Below are 21,567 nucleotides of genomic sequence, written 5' to 3'. Positions count from 1 at the left end.
ATTGTTTAACAGCAAATAATCGATAGCTGCTCGGTTTCAGTGTACTCCTGGATGAACTTGATCCAATTCTTCAGCTATACTGGATAGCGCAGTAGCAGTAAGATTGATTGTTTTGGTCACCAAACATGTAAGCCTTCGTAGTCCACGATTATTTCCATAAGCCAATCCAGGAACTCCCACTAGCTGTATAGCCATGGTGAAAGCAGGTCTCCAATTACGATGACATCATCATCACAGTTCTCAGGGAATGAGCGTCGCTGTCCTGTCTTTGGAAATACAGATGTTAAAGCATTGGGGCCACACGGCCCAATGGGCAGTTGTGAAAATCATCAGGGGCTAACAATGTAAAAGCAAATTGGTTGCATAAAAATACCCATCCCTTAGGAGCCCGCGTCCCATACCAGTACCGGATCAGGTCCATTCGATTGATTGGTGATAGGATCCCTCCATTTCACCATTGCTCTTTTCGCAGCTGTGTGGATGCCAGTGTTGATCAGCTGCAAAACGACCATCTTTATCCAATGTGAAAAAATTTAAAATGAATAAAGCATGTGAGAGCCATTTGTTAGGAGAATGGGCAAGAACCCCAAACTCCCCTTTTTTAATTTTATTAAAGCATTGCTTTAAAGTATTATGTGTACGTTTAACAATGCCTCGACCCTGAGGATTATAAGGAATGTCAGTAACATGAGATATAAAAAAGTTACACAAAGATTTTTAAAAGAGGCAGAGATATAAGCAGGTTCATTATCCGTTTTAATCTGCTTTGGAGTTCCTAGGGAAGCAAAAGCTTGTAATAACACATCTTGTGGCTTCACCTGTATGTAAGGAAGCAAACATAAATCCAGAACAAGCATCAATAGACACACGTATATATTTTTGTTTACCAAATTCCATGAAGTGGGTGATATCCATTTGCGATAGTTGATTGGGGAATAAACCGCGAGGATTAATTCGAAGGTGAGGTACTGGTAACTGGATGGAGCAAGTAGAACAGAATGTTACAATTTGTCGAGCTTGTTCTTGAGTCATATTATGTTTTAAGCGTAACGTATGAGCATTTAAATGATGTAAAACGTGATCTCCTGTTGCTGTATCAATAGAATATATGCATAGAGCAGAATGTGCCACACGATTGCCATCTACCAAAGGTCCAGGAAGATTGGAATGTGCTCGAATAGGACCTATAAAGAAAGGGCAGGTATACTGCCGAATGACAGTGCAAATGCGAGAACACAAAGGAGAGGCAGCTGAGGATCCAGGAAGGAATGAACAAGTTTCCAATCGAGGCACCGATAGGAACACATATTTGCTATCGGTGTATATGTTAACCGCTACATCCAAAGTAGACTGCAATGCAAGTGCAACAGCAGCTAATTCAACTAGCTGTAGAGATGAAAAAGAGGTGTTAATAACTGTACGGTGACCATCACAAATTACAGAAGCTTGACCAGTGTTGGCACCCTCTATAAATATCAAGCCAGCATTCTCTAAGGGTTGAAAGCTTGCATTTCGTGGAAATACACAGGAATGATGTCATAAAAATTGTATCACTTTATCTGCTGGATAGTTATTACGACCTTGTCCTGAAAAAGAAGCTAATGCAAGAGGCCAGCCTTCAGTGAAAGACAGGAGCCATATTAGCTGTTTGTTAGTATATGGTTGGTTGACATATACATGTCAGCTCTATTTCAAATATCTTTTGTACATTTTAGTCTCCCTTTAGCGATAATCTCAGCTATTGCATTATAATATGGTACAACATTCTTTTGAAGGGTAGCCTGTAAATATATCCAAAGTAAAGGGGCCTCTTGCCACAACAGAGTGGTGGGTAAATAATCTGTAATCAAAACAATAAGAATTAAAGGTTGATTACAATCAATGCAAGAAACACAGCTCTGAGATAAGGCTTGTTGTACCTTTTGCAAGGCTAGGCATGCTGCGGGAGTAAGCACTCCTTGGGAGGTAGGGGAACTGTCTCCCTTCAGGATATCGAATAAAGGTTTAAGGTCTCCTGTTGTGAGGTGCAGATGTGGACAAGGCCAATTAATACCCCCTAGAAGTTTTTGAAAATCATTGAAAGTCTGTAAAGAATCCAATTGTGAGGTGGAAGTATTGTTCATGGGTACGATTGGAAGCCTAGATATTGATAAGGATATTGAAGTTGCATTTTCTCAGGGGCTGGCTATGATAAGACCAAAAGCAGATAGTTGCTCTTTCATTCCTGTCAGACATTGCATCACCAAGAATTCCTCGGGTCCAGCTATTAAAATATCACCCACATGGTGTACAATATATAAATTGCTATATTTTTTGCAAATTTGTTGCAGAGCAGCATCAATGAATTGTTGGCACAAAGTAGGGCTATTAGCCATTTTTTGAGGTAAGATCCTCCATTGGCATCTTTGCATAGGTTCTTTAAAATTTACTGGTGGAACACGGAAAGCAAATCGGGGACAATCTTCTGGGTGTAAAGGTATAGTATAAAAATAATCTTTTAAATCTATTATTGCAATATAAGAGTCCTTTGGAATTGCAGTAGGCAATGGTAAACCTGGTTGTAAAGCCCCCATCATTTCCACAGTAGCACTAACAGCCCTAAGGCCTTGAAGCAATCGCTATCTCCCAGATTTCTTTCTGATAACAAAAATAGGACTATTCCAAGGAGAATTAGAAGGAACTAGTTGTCCCGCTGTTAATTGTTCTTCCACCAATATCTGTGCAGCATTTATCTTTTCCTGCAGTAAAGGCCACTGATCCACCCACACGGGATTATCTCATTTTTATTTTATTTTATTTTTTGCACGGGGCACAGGCTGACCAGTAGCCATCAAGGGAAACCCAAGCCTCTCTGGTCATGATTGACAGTTAAAGTAAGTAACTGGAGATGTGATGCTTTGTTGTTGTTTGCCTAAACCCTTACCTGGCAGATGACCTTGTTGAAGTATGTTAGTGGTAACAGTCTTATTTGGACTACGCATTAAAGCCCCCATTTGAATTAGAATATCACGTCTCCATAGATTAACAAGTAATGCAGCCAAAATATAGGGGCGACAGGCTCCAGCATTACCTGCTTCATCCTCCCATTGCAGCAACTTGGAACTTTGTGCTGATCTCTGACTCCGACCAATACCTCACGACTGAGTCATGGTCATTTCCTTTCTCCAATTCGTGGGCCAGCTTGCTGCTGAAATAACAGAGCCATCAGCTCCAGTACCTAAAAGACCACTGAATAACTTTTTATTTAATTTTAAGAAAAATTTGGGTCGGTCCTTAGTTATGGGTTGTATCCAATAAGCATCAGAAGATCCAAAACCTTTATTTCCTCTTTTATTTAAAAAAGACTTTCCAATTGAAGAGAAGGGGAGCAGAATCGGTTGAGCGATGCGTTGTCCTGGAGGTAAGTTACATTATTGGTTTGAGCCATCATTTTTATCTCACCAGTAAAGTCAGCGTCTGTAACTCCAGGAAAAACCTGTAACCCTTTCATAGTTGTACTACTTCTGCCCAGTAGGAGACCAAAAAGCCCAGTTGGCAAAGGACCAAAAATCCCAGTAGGGAGGGCTTGTGGGCCCATCTCAGGGGTCAGTACTCTATAGGTCCAGTCGCGCACTACCCTCTGTGGCTCTGTGGAGGGAACTGACGGATGTAGGGTGTTTTGTCGAGGAACAAATGTCATGGCCCCCAAAATGTGTTGGTTTTGTTGGGATGGGGCCTGGGGCCAGCCCCGCTTTTAGTTTTTTGAACTTTATTCTTTTAATGAATTGCCTTTCTATCAGTTTTGGAGTGACATGTATTGGCCCAATGCCTTCCTCTTTTGCACCGGGGGCAAATCGCAGGAGGAGTCTTATTTTGATCTTTAACTTTTGGACCTTTTTGTTGCACATGTCCCTGCTGCCCACATTGATAGCACCCTCATTTATCAGGCATAGCCCTCCTTGTTGCTTTTTGTAATGACATACCAAGCAGAGTGGCAGGTCCTGAATGTCCTGTTTTCAAATTAATCCATTTTGTTAATCTCTCATCAAAGAGACTGTCACTGAACACCTCAGCCACAATAGCCAATTGATCCATATCTGCATTGTACTTATGTTTTGTAGAATGCACAGTACTGTGGGCATTCCTAGGCAGTCTTCACACAGCACCAGAAAAGGATCCATACCGAGAATTAAACATCATTAGTCATCATCACGGGCACGTTTAACGTTCAGCTTGACTGCGTGTTCCCCCGGGATGAAACAGCAGCAGCAGAGGCTTGCTCCGGCTCCCCCTTAAAGCCCCCAAGGACAAGGGTGGCTCATTGCCAAGATTTTAGGCAAGCAGTGCGTCCCGTCTCAGATCTTGGCCAGAGAGAGAGCCGAGACACAGAGCATGCCCACCTGTTTATCAGAAAACATACCTTTATCCTCCTCCCCGGGAACTGGCCTGTGGGGAGCAAACCGGACTAGACTGAGTTACTGGAATTAAGACTTATTCTATGCATCTGCTCTCCCACAATATGGCGCTGGGAGAGAAGTAAACAGCTTCCGCACAGCTGCCTCCAGTTCAACCAATAAACTGTAGGACTTGCTACTGACTGGAGGAGAGCAGCGTACTCGGCGTGTGGGCAGCCGAGTTGGGATTGGCGGAGGAGGACTATAAAGGAGGAGAGAGACAGCATGCACCAGGAACATCTAAGGGGAACACCTATTTGAAGGAACACCTGTGCAGCCCCCAAGAGAGCCGGCCGGCGGTGTGCCGCTCCCCTGCGGAAGTGGGGAATGTGGCCAGGGGGAACTGCCCTTCCACGGAGGTGGAAGGGATAGTAGCCAACCCGGGAAGAACCAGCAGCAAACCCGGGGAGGGCCGAGCAGACGAAAGAACAGCGCAGGGTCCTGTGTCGTTCCTCCACGAAGAGGGGGAGCGACACTGGCCAGGCTCCCAAGGAGCAGGAGAAGGTTATCCGGCACACAAGTTACTTGTTTATCAGAGCCAAACGTAGATACAAGCCTCTCCATCCCAAAAATCTGTCCTTACATTTGGCCCTAGAGTTGCACCAAGGTATAGGCATAATTAACACATCATAAGAATACAATACAAATTTCTCATACAAGTATACATCCAGCGATCCAACACAATAATATTCAATGTGTTTTAAGGATAAATTGAAACATATCCAAGGGGGAATTAGCCTCTTATTATCTGTAATTGTTACATTTTTGCAGGTTTGTGGAATCTTAACTATTTGCGGCATATTTTGATTTACATTTTTTTTTTTTTTTTGTAAAGCAAACCAAGCATAATCTGTCCAAGCATTCCTATCAATAATAGGGGTAGAGTTAGTACCTAAAACAAAAACAGAATGGGTAGTCCGGACACTTTGTCACCACAATTCCTCATTTCACATAGTAACATTAACTTCACAACAGGTAACATTTACTTCAAATGAAGTATTTAAATGCAAGGTGAGGGCTGTCCAGTGTACACTGATCTGTATTTTTTACTCCCAGCGTTTCTTATCCACAACACCCTCTTCAGCAAACCAAGGACTAATGTTTTCAACAGCACTGATAAACTGCTCTACGGTTTGTTTCTTTAACCCTATTCTCTACATCTGCAATAAAGTGTTCACAGCCTTTGTCGTGGCTTGCTTTGTTTCTTTAAATGCACATTAAATCTTTTCGGAGCAAATCCCAGTGTTGCTCCTTCCCGACTCCTTCTGCAAACCAAGGACTGACTGTTCCTATAGCACTAATGAACTGTTCTATGGCTCGCCTTTTTTAACCCTTGCTCCTCCTGCCTTGAGTGATGCTTTTAACCCCTTCACAAAGAGAGTTCCTGCTTACTTAGCGTTTGCCCCATAGTTTCTCGTCGCTCTGCTTACCCTCGTAGCCTTTATTGCGGACGGGTCAGGACGCGGTGACCACCATGCAGGTCTTCACTCGCCTTCTCCGGGCCTGTATCACAGATGAAACATCTGTGGTGGCTCTTAGGAGAAGAGGCGGCGACCTAAATGAAACAGCCAGCTTTTCCAGCGACGTTCAGCTCAATTCCCGTTCCTCATGCCCCACGTTGGGCGCCACTTGCCCCGGCCCGCGGGGTAATCTACTAGGACACGAGGAGGGCAGACCTGAAGGGAGAGACCAACCAGACACGAGAAGGGAGACCAAGACAGTACTCTGATCAAGCCCTCACTTTATTGGAGAAGGAGGTAGCTTATATAGTACAAGGCAAGGACCGTAACAGTCGAGGGTAAGCAGGGGTCATCTTACAACATAGTTTAAAGGAATAATTTCACAGGAATCAGTATCAGTTTGACAAAGGGGGTTACAGCGAGGTCTTACAGCTACCAGATGTGCTTATCAAGGTACAGGAAAGAGAGCACTGAAGCCAGATGGCCAAGCGCTAACCATAGCAGTGAGCTGTACAAATGGAACTTTCTAGTGAATCCTCCTTACAGGAACACAGTTGAAGGTTAGTCTAAACAAAGGCCTATACAGGGACACCAGCACAGTGGCTCCCAACAACAGGGTGCCTTCCCCAAGAGGTTCACACCTCCCTTAGGATGTACCCCGTGTGAAGAGATCGATAAGCTTGTTCCTCATAACGGACAGAGCCTTCAAGCCCACCGGATTATTATCAGGCCCCTTCTGTCAGTTTCTGTTTGGCTTAGACAGCACCTTTCTTAGGTCCTCTCATAATGACTCTGTCCTTTGTTCTAGACCCTGTCTAGCCCACTCCGGGCCTCATTCCTTTGAATCGTGGCCTCTGCTCTTGCATCAACGGCTCTACTCCCCTTGGCTTATCAATAATCCTCTGCAAGTTTGGGACTGGCCATCTCCAGGCTTTCACCTTCCAGCCCTTGTCCTCCCGCTCCTGTTCCAGTTTTAGCCCAAGAACAGCTCCTTGATTACTGATAACAAATTAGGTATCAGACCCTCTGAGGACTCTTTTGTGTTATCATGAGCAAGCCAGATAGGGAAATCAGGTCTTCTGACCTCCACTCCAGTGGGCGTCTTGTCCTTGGATTGGTGTCCACAGTTATGTTAGGTAGGAAGTCAGAAATTGAGCCCATGTGTGCCTGAGAAAGGCCTGAAGACCAGCACCCACTGTGGAAGCTCCAGAAGCCCAGCATCCTGCACTTCGAAGTCCTGCCCGGATCCTGATGACCTTCCAGGGAGTCCTGCCCCTTCTGCCTGGCCTGGTAAACAGGCTTCCTCTAAGGCGGGGCGATGCCGATGCCAGCCAGGCATCTCCCTGGTAAGTTCAGGGAGAAAAAGTCAGACAGGAATTTTTCGTATTTAACCCAACAAGTCCTTTGTTCGGGAGAAGGAGAAGGAGAAGGAGAAGGAGAAGGAGAAGGAGAAGGAGAGGGGGAGGGGAAAGGCGGGAAGGCAAGACCCATCCCCTTAGGAACCCCAGCCTGCACATGAACTACGCACTCTCTCTCGGATCCTGCCTGGAGAGGTGCCCATCGTTCTTACGCGTGTCCCTACCCTAATAAACCTTGCTATGTTGCTTTCCCCTGCTGCCTCACGCCTGAATTCTTTCTTGCACGAAGACAAGGACCCTTTGCTTCTCTGGTCACACAACTAGACAAGAACCCTGTGGATGCGGGCCGGCGCCGCGGCTCACTTGGTTAATCCTCCGCCTGCGGCGCCGGCACCCCATGACGGCGCCAGGTTCTAGTCCCCTACTCCCCTAGTCCCCGTTGCTCCTCTTCCAGGCCAGCTCTCTGCTGTGGCCCGGGAGGGCAGTGGAGGATGGCCCAAGTGCCTGGGCCCCTGCACCCGCATGGGAGACCAGGAGGAAGCACCTGGCTCTGGCTTTGGATCGGCACAGCACCGGCCATGGTGGACATTGGGGGAGTGAACCAACAGAAGGAAGACCTTTCTCTCTGTGTGTCTAAAACTCTACCTGTCAAAAACAAAAACAGAAACGATCCTACGGATGGTTCCAGGGTTGGTTTGCCAGCTTGCCATGGCTTACTACTCTACTAGTGGCACCGGCTGGCCCTGTAATTCTAACATTCCTAGCCCTGCTTCAAGGCCCGCGCATTAAAAACTGTGTTACTAGCTATGGTCCAAAGAGAATTAGCACAGTGAAGTTAGTGGCTCAGCGGAGGCTCTCTCTTGTCGGTGGTTTTAGCTTCTCCTGGACATGGAATGTCGCGAGGCAGCGACAGGCCTGGACACACAGCTGTCCTGAGGAAGCCTGTTTCCCACACGCGCGCGGAGCCCTCGGCTGTCTGCGCGGGGTAACGCCACCTCGGTGCCAGGCAGCGAGCTCCCGGGCGAGCAGAGCCCCGCACGGCCTGCCCAGCGCAGGGGCCGCCCTTTTCGTCGGTCCTCGTCCTCGGGACGCTCTCCACGCTAGTTGAAGTGTGTCAGCTGCAAACGAGCTCCAGTGAAAGGCAAGGCCCCTCCCACAGCGGCAGTCGGTGCGGCGGCCGGTCCCCCGCGGTGCGGGTCCCGCCCCAGCCGGGAGTCACGAGTACGCGGCGGAACCGCCGGCTCTCTCGGGCCCTCGCGGGAGAACCCGGGAACTCCGTGCGGAGGCCTCGCAGCCCACAAGGCCGAGCCACGTGGCCATGTTTCCGCGGAGCGGCGCGCGGTCCCTGGGGCGGGGCGGGGCGGGTGCATGCAGATGAGGACGGCGGGGGCGTGACATGCAGATGAGTGCGGCCGCGGCGGTGGGGCGGGGGAGGAGAAAGGAGGAGGGGGGAGAGGGGCCGGTCCCGAGCGCGGGCGAGGAATCGCCCGCGTGGACGATGAGGGCGATAGGGCGGCGTGGCCTGCGGGGCGCGCGCGGGCCCGAGGAGCGGCGGGGGCGGGGCGGGGCGGGGCGGGAGTCACCGCGCGTGAAAGGTGCGCGGCGGGGGCGGGCGGCGGCGCGCGCGCAGGGGCCCGGCATCGCTTCTCGGCCTTTTGGCTAAGATCAAGTGTAGTATCTGTTCTTATCAGTTTAATATCTGATACGTCCTCTATCCGAGGACAATATATTAAATGGATTTTTGGAGCCGGGAGTTGGAATAGGAGCTTGCTCCATCCACTCCGCGCATCGACCCGGTATTGCAGTACCTCCGGGCACGGTGCACCCCCTCGGGGGAAATAATGAGTTGACTAAAAACAGAACAATCAGTGCTTAAGGAACTCTTCGTTTTTTCTCGCTACTTCGCGACCCATGGGAATAAAAGGTCTTGCTTCTACACATACGGGAAAAATAGAGCTTCACAATCTTGTTTCCGGCCGTGACTGGAGCACAATCTTAGTCCACAAAGAACTCTAGAAATCCATGTTGAGAAGGGGATTTCATTGCACTTTAGGCTGCATCTCCCAGTGAAGGTAAACAGAGCGTGAATTCCAGCTGTGATGTTTGGCTATTGAGCAGCACTAGGAGGAGTTCTAGATCAAGAGTAGAGAGGGGGACAAGTCCGAGAAGTTGCGTTCGGTTCGGTTCGGTTGGTTTTTTTAAGTCAACTATTTTAGGGACAGGATGTGCCTATTTAAGCCCAGAGGTGAGGCCTGCACTTAAGACGCCTGCATCAGGGCCAATGTCGCGCACAGCAGTGTTAAGCTGCCACTGCTGCATGCCATATCGGATTCAGTCCACACCGCCCCAGCTCCCTTGTAAAGTGCTGTGACAAGTTGGGTCCACAGATGGCCCAAGTCCTTGGGACTCTGCCAGCCATGGATGAAGCGCCTGACTCCTGGCTTCAACCTAGCCAGACTGAACCAGCAGATGGAGCACCTCTCTTCTTTCAGATAAATGTTTATGAGATAAGCAAATGCCTGTATCCCATGTCAGAGTGCCTGGGTACAATACCCCAGCTCTGGCTCCTGATTCGAGCTTCCTGCTGGTGCAAGACCCCGGGAGGCAGCAGGTGATGCCTCAAAGTAGTTGGGGCCCGGCCGTCTTTGTGGGAGACCAAGATGACCCTCCCAGCTCCACTCCAGCCCAGCACGGCTACTGGCCATTGCAGGCATCTGGGGAGTGACTCAGCTGCGGTTGAAGCCATCACCTGCAGAGCCAGCCTCCCACATGGGTGCGGTTCCTGAACCAGCAGATGGAAGCAAAAGCGCCTGCTCTCGCTCTCTCCAGCCTACCCGCTCTGTGTGTGCCCACTCCCACTTCTGTCTGCCGGCCAGAAGGGAACAAAGGAAGGGAGGAAGGAAGAAAAACGAAAAGAAAGAGCATTTGGAAGAACAAGGGGAAAAGTGTTATCTCACCAAAAAGCTTCCTTTTCCTTTTCCTTTTCCTATTCTGAAGTACAAAAGCAAACTGCTGGTTGGGAGACCTTTAATGAAGTCTTGCATCCACTGCAAAAGGAAAAAGAGAGAGAGAGAGAACCAATGATTCTGTGAGGAATCAGCGTGCTAGAAAAAACAAACAGTGCTTGCAGGTGCATTCCAGAAACTGGAAAGCCAGCTACGATTGTCCTCTCTGGTCAGCAGGACTGGGGCTCTAAGTGTATGGTAGCAAACAAAAGGGCAGGATAAGCACAGGCTCCAGACTGACTGGGCTGTGTCCTGATGGATGACACACGAACATCTCTGAGGTCATACTTCGCTGCTTGCATTTCATTGTGCAGTCACGTTGCACAGAATATCCTGCCATCTCCACCTCATGACGAAGCCAAGGCAGGGAACAAGTCTCCCAGGGAGCTGGGCTGCTTCTGAGATACCTGGTATCAGACCAGCAAGCAGATGGGACCTGGCTCAACAGCCCAACCTCCCCTTTGCACTGCTTAAAAGCCTCCGACCTGTAGCCAGCACCGTGCCTTGGAGGGTTAAAGCCTCCACCTGCAGAGCTGGCGTCCAGTGGGTGCCAGTTTGAGTCCCGGCTGCTAATTTCCGATCCGGCTCTCTGCTATGGCCTGGGAAAGCAGTAGAAGATGGCCAAGTCTTTGGGCCCCTGCACCCACGTGGGAGACCCAGAACACGCTCCTGGCTCCTGGCTCCAGATCAGCTGAGCCCATTATTGCAGCCATTGGGTGTCGCTCCCCCTCTTCGCGGAGGAACGACACAGGACCCTGCGCTGTTCTTTTGTCTGCTCGGCCCTTCCCGGGTTTGCTGCTGGTTCTTCCCGGGTTGGCTGCCGTCCCTCCACCTCCGTGGAGGGGCGGCTCCCCCTGCCACTTTCCCCACTTCCGAGGGGGAGTGGCACACCGCCGGCCGGCTCTCTCGGGGGCTGCTCAGATGTTCCTTCAGATAGATGTTCCTGGTGCATGTTGTCTCTCTCCTCCTTTATAGTCCTCTTCCACCAATCCCAACTCTGCTACCCACACGCCGAGTACGCTGCTCTCCTCCAATCAGGAGCAGGAGCAGCTCCTGCAGCTTATCAATTGAACTGGAGGCAGCTGCACAAAAGCTGTTTCCTCCTCTCCCAGCGCCATATTGTGGGAGAGCAGATGCATAGAATAAGTCTTAATTCGAGTAACTTAGTCTAGTCTGAGTTGCTCCCCACAATTGGGGAGTGAACCAGCCGATGAAAGATCTTCACTTCCTTCTATCTTGCCTTTTAAATAAACAAATAAATCATTGTAATTAAAAAAAAAAGCCTCAGATCGTGGTCACTGAGCAGGAAAGGACAGTATTTCTTGAGACCCCAAGGTCTGCACTTGTCCTCATCTACCAACAATCTTTTCTTGACAATCAAATACTGTCCTCTAAAAAAGTTATTTATTTTTTTAAAAGATTTATTTTATTTATTTGAAAGACAGAGTTATAGAGAGAGATCATCTGGTTCACTCCCCAGATGATGGCTAAGGCCAGAGCTGCACCAATCCAAAGCCAGGATCTTCTTCCAGGTCTCCCACGTGGGTGCAGGGGCCCAAGCACTTGGGCCATCTTCTACTGCTTTCCCAGGCCATAGCAGAGAGCCGGATCAGAAGAAGAGCAGCCTGGAATAGGACGGCACCCATATGGGATGCTGGCACTTCAGGCCAGGGCTTTAACCTGCTACACCACAGCGCTGGCACCTATTCATTTATTTGAAACTCAGAGTGAGCCGGTGCCGTGGCTCCCTAGACTAATCCTCCGCCTTACAGCACCGGCACACCGGGTTCTAGTCCCGGTCAGGGCGCCGGATTCTGTCCCGGTTGCCCCTCTTCCAGGCCAGCTCTCTGCTGTGGCCAGGGAGTGCAGTGGAGGATGACCCAAGTACTTGGGCCCTGCACCCCATGGGAGACCAGGATAAGTGCCTGGCTCCTGCCATTGGAGGGTGAACCAACGGCAAAGGAAGACCTTTCTCTCTGTCTCTCGCTCTCACTGTCCACTCTGCCTGTCAAAAAAAAAAAAAAAAAAAAGAAAGAAAAAAAGAAACTCAGAGTGACACAGAGAGAGAGAGAGAGAGAGAGATCTTCCATAAACTTGTTAACTCCCCAGATGGCCACAATGATGGGGGCTGTGCCAGGCCATAGCTAGGAGGTTCTTCTAGCATCCCACGGGGGCGCAGGGGCCAGATCACCTGGGCTGTGTTCCGCTTCTTTCTCAGGCGCATTAGCAGGGAGCTGGATCTGAAGTGGAAGCAGCCTGGCTTGAGCCGGAGCCCAGATGGGACTCCAGTGTCCCAGGTGGCGATTAACCCTCTGCCCCACAGTGCAGGCCCCGCCTTAGTTACATGACTCAGCACCAAGGGCAGGGACCCCGCTGTCTGGTACAGAGGACAGGAAGAGCTTGTTCACAGGGAATAAAGCGGTGGGTTAAGGACGTGCAGAGATGCACAACCTTTCTCAGGGAGAGACACGACCACTACACTGTGCGATACTGCAACACAATGGCTGGGCACGGCTGTGGGAAGCAGGCTTGGCTGGGACTGCTGGCTGCGCCTCAAGTTCCCGTCCCTGCTGCAGTGACTCGGTCCGTGATTTACTGCCCAGAAAGGGGTTCGCAGGCACCGGGAGGAGGGGTCACCAGACGGGCGCATGGGCTAGTGCTGCCCCTTTAAGCGGTGCAGACTGAGGAAGGGGGCTTGTTACCGGAGAATGGCAGGGTTCTTGTCTTCACGCAAGAAAGAATTCAGGTGCGAGACAGAGGGTAGTGGAAAGTAAAATAGCTAAGTTCATTAGGGAAGGGACGTCCATAAGAACAGACGGGCACCTCTGCAGACAGAACCTGAGAGAGAGTGCCCAGTCGCTCGGACTGGGGGAAGAGCAAAGTTACATGGTTGGGTGGAGAGAACACACCTGGCCAGGCAGGCGGGCGGCTCAGCGTGGAGGCAGAGGGCTGAGCGCGCAGTCCGGTTGAGGCCGGGGGGTTTCAAGGAGATGGGTCTTTGTCTTCACACATCTCCTCCTGAAACAAACGACTTTATGGGTGTAAATATGAGAAACTCCTATCTGAGTTTTCCCCCAGAAGTTATCAGGAGGAGGCCTAGCTGGCGCCACCCTGATTTTAGAGGAAGGGTGAGCAAGATCCCTGGGGGACCGGGATCTAAGCAGGGTAACGGGGGCGATGCGTAGACACGGACGGACAAGTCACAGTGACAGGAACTCAAGGGCGACACCACCATACAGCTCCACGTATTCCCCTCTCATCTCATTCCCAGCACAGGGACACTGAAGCCAACCTGGCTCCCTGATCAAGCGACCCCAGCACCCCAGGTGGGGCGGTGTGGGGCACACGTTTGGTCAGCTTGAGAGCCTTTGTCTACACCAGGGTGCCTGGGTTCCAGTCCCTGGGGACAGCAGGGTACGCCCCCACAGGGGAACACGTGACATCAAAAAGCAGGCTGTAGAGGTTTTCTCTTTAGCTGTTGCCAGTTTGTGTTGGGCTTGGAAGATGCCCCAGTGTTGGGGCTTCTGTCTCACCTGCTGTCAGGTAGGAAGTCAGAAACTGAGCCCGTGTGTCTGTGTGTGTGTGTCTGGGAGACAGGCCTGCAGCCCAGCACCTGCTGTGGAAGCCCCAGGAGCCCAGACCCTGGTCACCTCCCAGGTGGTCCCAGCCCTTCCCCAGGAAAGCTCCCAGGAGAATTCTCTCTCCTCAGGACCAAGGGGTTACCTGATAACAGGGGCAAGAAAACCTCAGACACACCTGAAGGGAAGCCCCCGACTCAGCCCAGTGCCAGCAAATCTGGGGAGGAATTTGCTAATTTTCTCCCAACAAACCCTTCCTCCAGGACTCTCCATTCTTTGTCCTGGAGGAGGGGGGAGGTGGGTAAACAGACCCCCTTAAAATCCTAGGGAATCCAAAGGGATGGACCCTCAGCCCTCTGCCTCTCTGCTGAGCCACCTGCCTGGCCTCATCCTCTGCACTCAACCATGTAACCTTGCTCTCCCCCAGTCTGAGCGACTGGGCTCTCTCTCTCTCGCTGTCCCTTCCCTCCTGACGGATGCCCTGTCCCCAGTAAAGCCTTATTACTCCGCTCTACATCTCACGCCTGAATTCTTTCTTGCGTGAAGACAAGAACCGCCAGCTTCCATGGCCTTCCCTCCGGGAACATTTCTGCCAACCACGAAGGGACTTCCACACAAGAAGGAGGGGGGAGGGGAAATGCCTGGGTCTAAGGCTGGCCTTGCAGGTTTCCCCACCTAAGCTAGAGAGACACCTTAATCCATGAACCCTTACAACCCGATGGATGGGTCTCTCTGCGGCTCATGGAAACTTTTCCTTCAGCCCCGCAGGAGTCTGACTGCCTCTCTGTGTTGTGGTGTGCTTCCTGTCCGAAGCCCTGGGCTCACACGCTGATGATCGGCCCTCTTCTGTGCTGCTGTCCCTGACTTGGCTGATGAGAGTTTTCACGTGTCTTGAAGGTTTCCTGTTTTTCTATTGCCAGTACTGAGTCTTGATTGGGAGAACTGTGTCTCAACGTTGTTTACGTTATCTGCCTATTTGTAATGTTTGAGGGATTACCTCAACTCTGATCAGATCTGGCCCACAGCCTTGGTAAAAATGCTCGGGTTAGACGTACTCTTTTGGCTAAACGGTTCGACTCTTCGACAGTTTCAGTTCTAAACCGAGTCTTCTGACTTTGAGGCTTCCAGTCGGATCCCTGGACCTCTGAAAGAATGAGACTCTGATTTTGTTAAAATAACAGCTGTTTAGTCGATTCAGATTATGTCAAGTATGCTAAAAGGTTATAAATGATGTCAGGCCTGTGTTGTATTCGTGTTATCGCTTTCCAGCTAGAGTGGTCTTATAGTAAACGAGAGTAAATTCTGTGTATACAAGCCTTTATGTTGGTAACTACAGTCAGCCAATACAGATTGGTTCAAAATCCGGTTAACCCAAATGCCCTCCGGTTTGCTTTGGTTCGCTCGGTTTACCCGTGTTTTTGGTACGCTTTAACCGTGTTTCTTTAAAAGATGAGGGTCTTTTCAAAGTTGTGAGCATGCACTAGTGTCTCTGCTTGCTGTCCAGGAGGTGTCATCTTTATCGGGTACTTAAGAACAGGGAAATGTAATTTTGACCTCAAAAATAATGCAGATAATGGTGTGTATTCAACTTCAGTGCCTTAAATCATCTAGGCATCGTTACTAAGTTAAACTTGGGAAAATGTATTATAACACCTTAAATTCTGTAAGGGAGACTGGTGGGGCTTAGCAACATGTATTCTCATAGGTTGGCCATACATGACAATTCAAGACTACTTAAAAGTAACTTCGGGTGTAAGTTTCAGAAGGTCTGAGCAAGTCACAAAAAGATAAGAAAAGTTTACGATTTTAAAATCTTGTTTACAGAGTTTTCTACAAGTTGAGTGTTTTGTGTGTGTGTGTGTGTGTGTGTGTTTTGACAGAGTGGACAGTGTGAGAGAGAGACAGAGAGAAAGGTCTTCCTTTTGCCGTTGGTTCACCCTCCAATGGCCACCGCGGCTGGCGTGCTGTAGCCGGCGCACCGCACTGTTCCAATGGCAGGAGCCAGGTACTTCTCCTGGTCTCCCATGGGGTGCAGGGCCCAAGTACTTGGGTCATCCTCCACTGCACTCCCAGGCCACAGCAGAGAGCTGGCCTGGAAGAGGGGCAACCGGGACAGAATCCGGCGCCCTGACCGGGACTAGAACCCGGTGTGCTGGCACCGCCAGGCGGAGGATTAGCCTAGTGAACCGCGTCGCCGGCCAAAGTTGAGTGTTAATGCCAAAGTCACACGGACCTAAAATCGAAGTCCGAGCTTCTGTTAGGACAATGCGTTTTTTTTTAAAGTGCATATAAATATGTCAGTAAATATCCGGAAATGGTCTCAATCGTAAATCTTAAAATCTGCTGTTGTAAAAACTGCACCGTCTCCTTTTAACAGTGTCTGTTTAATTGGTTGCTCTGTGCCATTTCTAGAGTTAGGTCCTGTAAGCTCTTCTTGACTGTTAAATTGTTCCAAGTTATGTGGTGATTTCATGTGCTAACTCTTATGTTCGAGGTTTTTATTTCTGCTTTATTCAACAAGAGACATGGAATTTGTGTTCCGTCGAAGGAATCTATCGTGTACTCTACTGTCTCTTAAGTTACGATTGATGAAAAGCATCGAGCCTTAAAAGTCTAAGTTATTTTAAATGTCACTATGATTAGATCTGGTCTAAAAGTGTTAAAATCGCCCTGACTACATGGATGGATATCACTTCACAGTGTTAAGGAATTCTGCTTTGCCCAGATACTTTAAGTTCTCTTGGCATCTTTAGCAGACTTTCTGAAAATCAAAGTTCTAAATTCTCCAGAATTTGATATTTCCAGAGGGGCTACTGCAGATGCCAAGAGACCTCTCTCATCTCGCAGAGATAATAACCAGTTGGGCTATTTGGATTAAAGGTGCTGTCAAGATGTGACATGATGCTAAACTTCAGGTATAAGCATGTTTCTTTCTAGCTGCTCCAGCCCCTGGCTCTGAAGCCAGATCCTTTAAAGGGAGATGAGGAAGTCTCCATGCAGCTGACGCTGAATAACCGGGCATTGCTAGTTCAAACGTGGATCACACAGAGGTCCAGCCCAAAGGGAGAGTGTTGCAAAAGAGACTTGGAGATGCTTGGAGACGGTTATGAGGCAGATGCTAGAGACCTGGGTTCCAGGAGCCCAAGAAAGCTCTAGTGTCCACAGGCTACACGGTGGAAACCCGGAAGCCCCAAAACTTAAACTTAGGGGCTACACGGTAACACTAGTTAAACCCGGCAACCCAGGCCCATAACCCACTGGCTACACGGTAAATATCCAGAAGCCAAAGGATGGCAGTAACACACCGGTTGAACGCTGCTTAAATCTGAAGGCCCAGGGAGTCAGGCTAAGCAACCAGAGAGACCCGACTGGCTGCCTCATTTCTCCTCTCTTCTCTTCCAGAAGGGAAGCTACTACTGTTCTGCAGGACTCTCCACTGTGATGCACGGTTTGATCCCCAGACCTTATATAAGGGATGACTGACCTTTTCTGTACTAATGCCTGGCCACAGTATAGAGGACCAAACAGCATAGCCAGAAAATGAGAGGTTAAACTATGAAGTAATGTCACAGCTAGCCTGATTCTTACCTAAAAGGTCTCTTCATGGGCATGGTTATAGCTCACAGGAAAATACTAAGTGTCAGAATTTGCCCATGACCATAGTTGTCTAGCTCCCCCTGATGACATTAAAGCAATCTTCAAAAATCAGGGTTGGGTTGAGCACCCCTTGACTGACATCATAGAGGCTGCCTCTGTGGTCTGCTTTATTAGAGACCAGGAGAACGAGGAGCAAGCTCGCAGCAGGAGCGATGTAAGGATAGGCAACAGGCCAATCAATGGCTGTTCTGCACGGTGATCTGCCGTCAAGGAGACCCAACAAGGCCAGTCCACCCCAAACGGCACCCGTTTCCGATGTGAGGAGCCAGGGCGTTGGGCAAGCAGCCGTCGTGACAGAAACCGCCTTCTGTCAGCTCAGCCGAGAGCAAGGCCACTGGACACGGAACTGCCCTGGGGTCGAAGGACCCCTGGTTCAGAACCGCAGACCCTGTGGCTCCGAGCTTAAAGCCTTTGGCTCTGCCCAGCCTCTGCCCAGCTTCCAGCTCTAGCCACTGCTGTTGAGGGGATGGCCTAGGGTCAGTGAAACATAAGTTGCCTATTTGTACCAGCCTCCTGTTCAGCTCTCCTCCTAGTCCAGCTTCATAATGGGAGTCAACAGGGTGCCTCTCTTAAGGAGATTCTCATCTCTCTTCTCTTCTGGCACCCCACGCGTAGGTCTGGGCCTCACACACCCAGCCAGGCCTTGATGTCTATCCAAATATTCTTAACCCTGAAAGCCCTTCCTGCTGATATCAGAAACGGCCTCTCAAAATATATATCCAACTGTGGCCCCTTAAAGTTCCCCGGAAGCGCCATCTGGGATGCCATGTATGTTACCGGCATTTGGGGTGCCATATGATATCAGAAATGACCCCTAAAATATATATGAAAATGTGTCTCCTTAAAGTTCCCCAGAAGGCCCATCTGGGTTTCCACATATGGTACTGAAATTTGAGGTGCCATACGATATCGCCATATGCTTATTAATAAATCCCCAATATTAATAAGCCCGAGAGGGCTCTTGCCTAATATTTAGAGAAGAATTCTAAACACCGGCACAGATAAATGAGGCAGCATGGTACATGGTAAGCTTTACTTAGTGCGAAAGATGCATAGGAGAGTGAGAGCTTTATCTAAGAGAGAGAGGCAAATCTGGACTCATACGGAGCACCAGGAACCAGCCACGTGGAGGAGCATCTAGGCCAGGAAGCCTAGGGCGGGTGGTCTGAAGGCCACGGGCCCTGGAGGCGCAGGGCTACAGCCAGCCCCCTCCTGGCTAGAGGCCAGGGAAAATAAGAGGGCCAGGACACACGGGGTCCCAGGCTTTTAACCCACTTCCAAAGGGGAGTGGTTAATTAACCTGACTGGCTGGTGGGCACTCAGGTGTGGCCAGGTAGGGGCCTGAGGTCACACAGGGGCGAGGGGAAGGTATCAGGGCGTGAGGTCACACAGGGGTGTGGCGAAGGCACGGTCTTCCAGCTCACAAAGCTAATCGACTTTAACCTATACACCTGCCTACTTCACTGCCAGTTCCTAAAAACAGGGCTTTGAGTAACAGCACCTATTTGGATGGGTCCTCACCGAGGACTTAAAGGGCCTATCTCTTGAAGGGGTGCAAAGTAATCCAAAATGTAGATGGTTAAATGTAAATGATTTATTAGTCTGCTCCCCTTCCCAGCCTGAGATTCTGGTCTTATCCATTGGCTTAACTTCCTAGCAAAACGAGCTACTAGGTATCCAGAGGAAAAGGCATGGCCGGTCCCTTAGAGAGTGAATTATTTAACCCTTCTCCGCACCCCTGGGGAGAGAAGGCCAGCGCCAGAGAGGATATGGGCCATGCAGCAAATGCTTACTTCTGCAAACCTCAGGCAGTCCCACCTTTTCCCTAACAGGTAACAGATTCCTAGATGCAGGGAAATAGCACAGCTCCTACACCAGGCTCTCAGCAGGAAGCCAGAGCAGAGCCCCCTCCTTTGGGAAAAGCAAGCAAACAAGGCTCAGCTTTCATCCACTGAAAAGCTGCCAGGACTAGGGCTCTCACAAAGGGATTGCAAATTCAGGCCTTCAAACAGGCAGGCCCTAGACCTGCGACCTGCTGCCCGAGAAAGTGCCCCGAGCCAGGGTCAAACTAAAGGGGCAAAAGTCATGTTCATGCTTTCTTGGACGAGGCCAGACAACTCCAGGGCCAGGTCAGACAAGACTAAAATATCTGGCCTAACACCACATCTGGTCATGGAAATGCTGGTCACTGCCTCTCCTTGGCGACACAGCACCAAGCACATTCTGTGCTCGCTGCAGACTGTTGCCCCTTAACATCCTTGCGTGTCCTCTCTCTAACAGAACACAAGCCATCTGCTCCAGGTGCCTCTAGGACAGCCTACTCATCGGGCGAGGTGACCCGCTCTCTGGACCAAGCAGGACCATGCTTCCCGAGGCCACTCTCAAGCACCACAGGACAGAGAGCAAGAGAAAAACACCCATATCCCCCTGGACGCCCACTTGTCAGCTTCGGAAGTAGCTAGAAGACAGAACCCCGCCCATTTATCCCCATAAAAGAATTACGGGTATTCTCTCTTGAGGGGGGATATGTCAGGTAGGAAGTCAGAAATTGAGCCCGTGTGCGTGTGTGTGTGTGTGTGTGTGTGTGAGAGAGAGAGACAGGCCTGCAGCCCAGCACCTGCTGCGGAAACCCAGGAGCCCAGACCCTGGTCACCTCCCAGGTGGTCCCAGCCCTTCCCCAGGAAAGCTCCCAGGAGAATTCTCTCTCCTCAGGACCAAGGGGTTACCTGATAACGGGGGCAAGAAAACCTTCTCAGACAGCCCACCCACGGAGCCCACCACAGAGCTCCGGGCTCCCAGCCGGCTTCGGCCATGTGGGACTCAACCCGCGGATGGACGCTTCTGTGTGACTGTCTTTCCGGTAAGTAAACAAATCATTAAGAATAAACAGAAACCCCCTTTCTTGAGGCGTCCTTCCACTGGGATCCAGGTCCCCCTCCCCCGCCAGCCCCCCGCGTCCTCGGGGCGGAGGCGGCAGCAGCAGTCGGTGCGCCCCGCGCGGCCTGCCCAGCGCAGGGGCCGCCCTTTTCGTCGGTCCTCGTCCTCGGGACGCTCTCCACGCTAGTTGAAGTGTGTCAGCTGCAAACGAGCTCCAGTGAAAGGCAAGGCCCCTCCCACAGCGGCAGTCGGTGCGGGGGCCGGTCCCCCGCGGTGCGGGTCCCGCCCCAGCCGGGAGTCACGAGTACGCGGCGGAACCGCCGGCTCTCTCCGGCCCTCGCGGGAGAACCCGGGAACTCCGTGCGGAGGCCTCGCAGCCCACAAGGCCGAGCCACGTGGCCATGTTTCCGCGGAGCGGCGCGCGGTCCCTGGGGCGGGGCGGGGCGGGTGCATGCAGATGAGGACGGCGGGGGCGTGACATGCAGATGAGTGCGGCCGCGACTGAAGCGGCGGGGCGGGGCGGGGTGGAGGGGAACCGGTCCCGAGCGCGGGCGAGGAATCGCCCGCGTGGACGATGAGGGCGATAGGGCGGCGTGGCCTGCGGGGCGCGCGCGGGCCGGAGGAGCGGCGGGGGCGGGGCGGGGCGGGGCGGGAGTCACCGCGCGTGAAAGGTGCGCGGCGGGGGCGGGCGGCGGCGCGCGCGCAGGGGCCCGGCATCGCTTCTCGGCCTTTTGGCTAAGATCAAGTGTAGTATCTGTTCTTATCAGTTTAATATCTGATACGTCCTCTATCCGAGGACAATATATTAAATGGATTTTTGGAGCCGGGAGTTGGAATAGGAGCTTGCTCCGTCCACTCCGCGCATCGACCCGGTATTGCAGTACCTCCGGGCACGGTGCACCCCCTCGGGTGATACAACGCGGTTTCAAAGGCAGACTTCACCAAGCTCGTGGGCTTGCTTGCCCAGAAATGCCTGGTGCTTCTCTCTGCTCGTGTTTTGTGCTGCTTTCTTGCGTGTGCAGACGAACAGGAGGCCAACCACACCGGCTAGACTAGACGTCTCGGTGTCCAGCCCCAATGGCAGTGGTTCTCCTCTGGGTGCCAAGCAACCTGCACCTCCCAACAGCGGACTGTGACGTACATGGCCATTGCCTCCAAGCCCCGCATGGGCGCCGGTTCTGCTCCCGCCTCTTCCGTTC

The 21,567-nt window shown here is 51.0% G+C and overlaps 2 non-coding genes across 2 annotated transcripts; both read left to right on the top strand.

The window, feature by feature from the left end:
- The first annotated feature begins 8,890 nt into the window (after window positions 1-8,890).
- Window positions 8,891-9,081, top strand: LOC127484561 (U2 spliceosomal RNA). The gene has a single exon (XR_007911624.3). It is a non-coding gene; the product is annotated as a U2 spliceosomal RNA (small nuclear RNA).
- A 12,002-nt stretch (window positions 9,082-21,083) lies between these two features.
- Window positions 21,084-21,274, top strand: LOC127484559 (U2 spliceosomal RNA). Its single transcript, XR_007911621.1, has one exon. It is a non-coding gene; the product is annotated as a U2 spliceosomal RNA (small nuclear RNA).
- The last annotated feature ends 293 nt before the right edge of the window (window positions 21,275-21,567 follow it).

This window comes from Oryctolagus cuniculus, chromosome 17, assembly GCF_051225735.1.
Source record: "Oryctolagus cuniculus isolate XC-2025 breed Fujian yellow rabbit chromosome 17, ASM5122573v1, whole genome shotgun sequence".
NCBI lineage: Eukaryota > Metazoa > Chordata > Mammalia > Lagomorpha > Leporidae > Oryctolagus > Oryctolagus cuniculus.
This window is presented reverse-complemented; position numbering and strand designations above follow the sequence as displayed.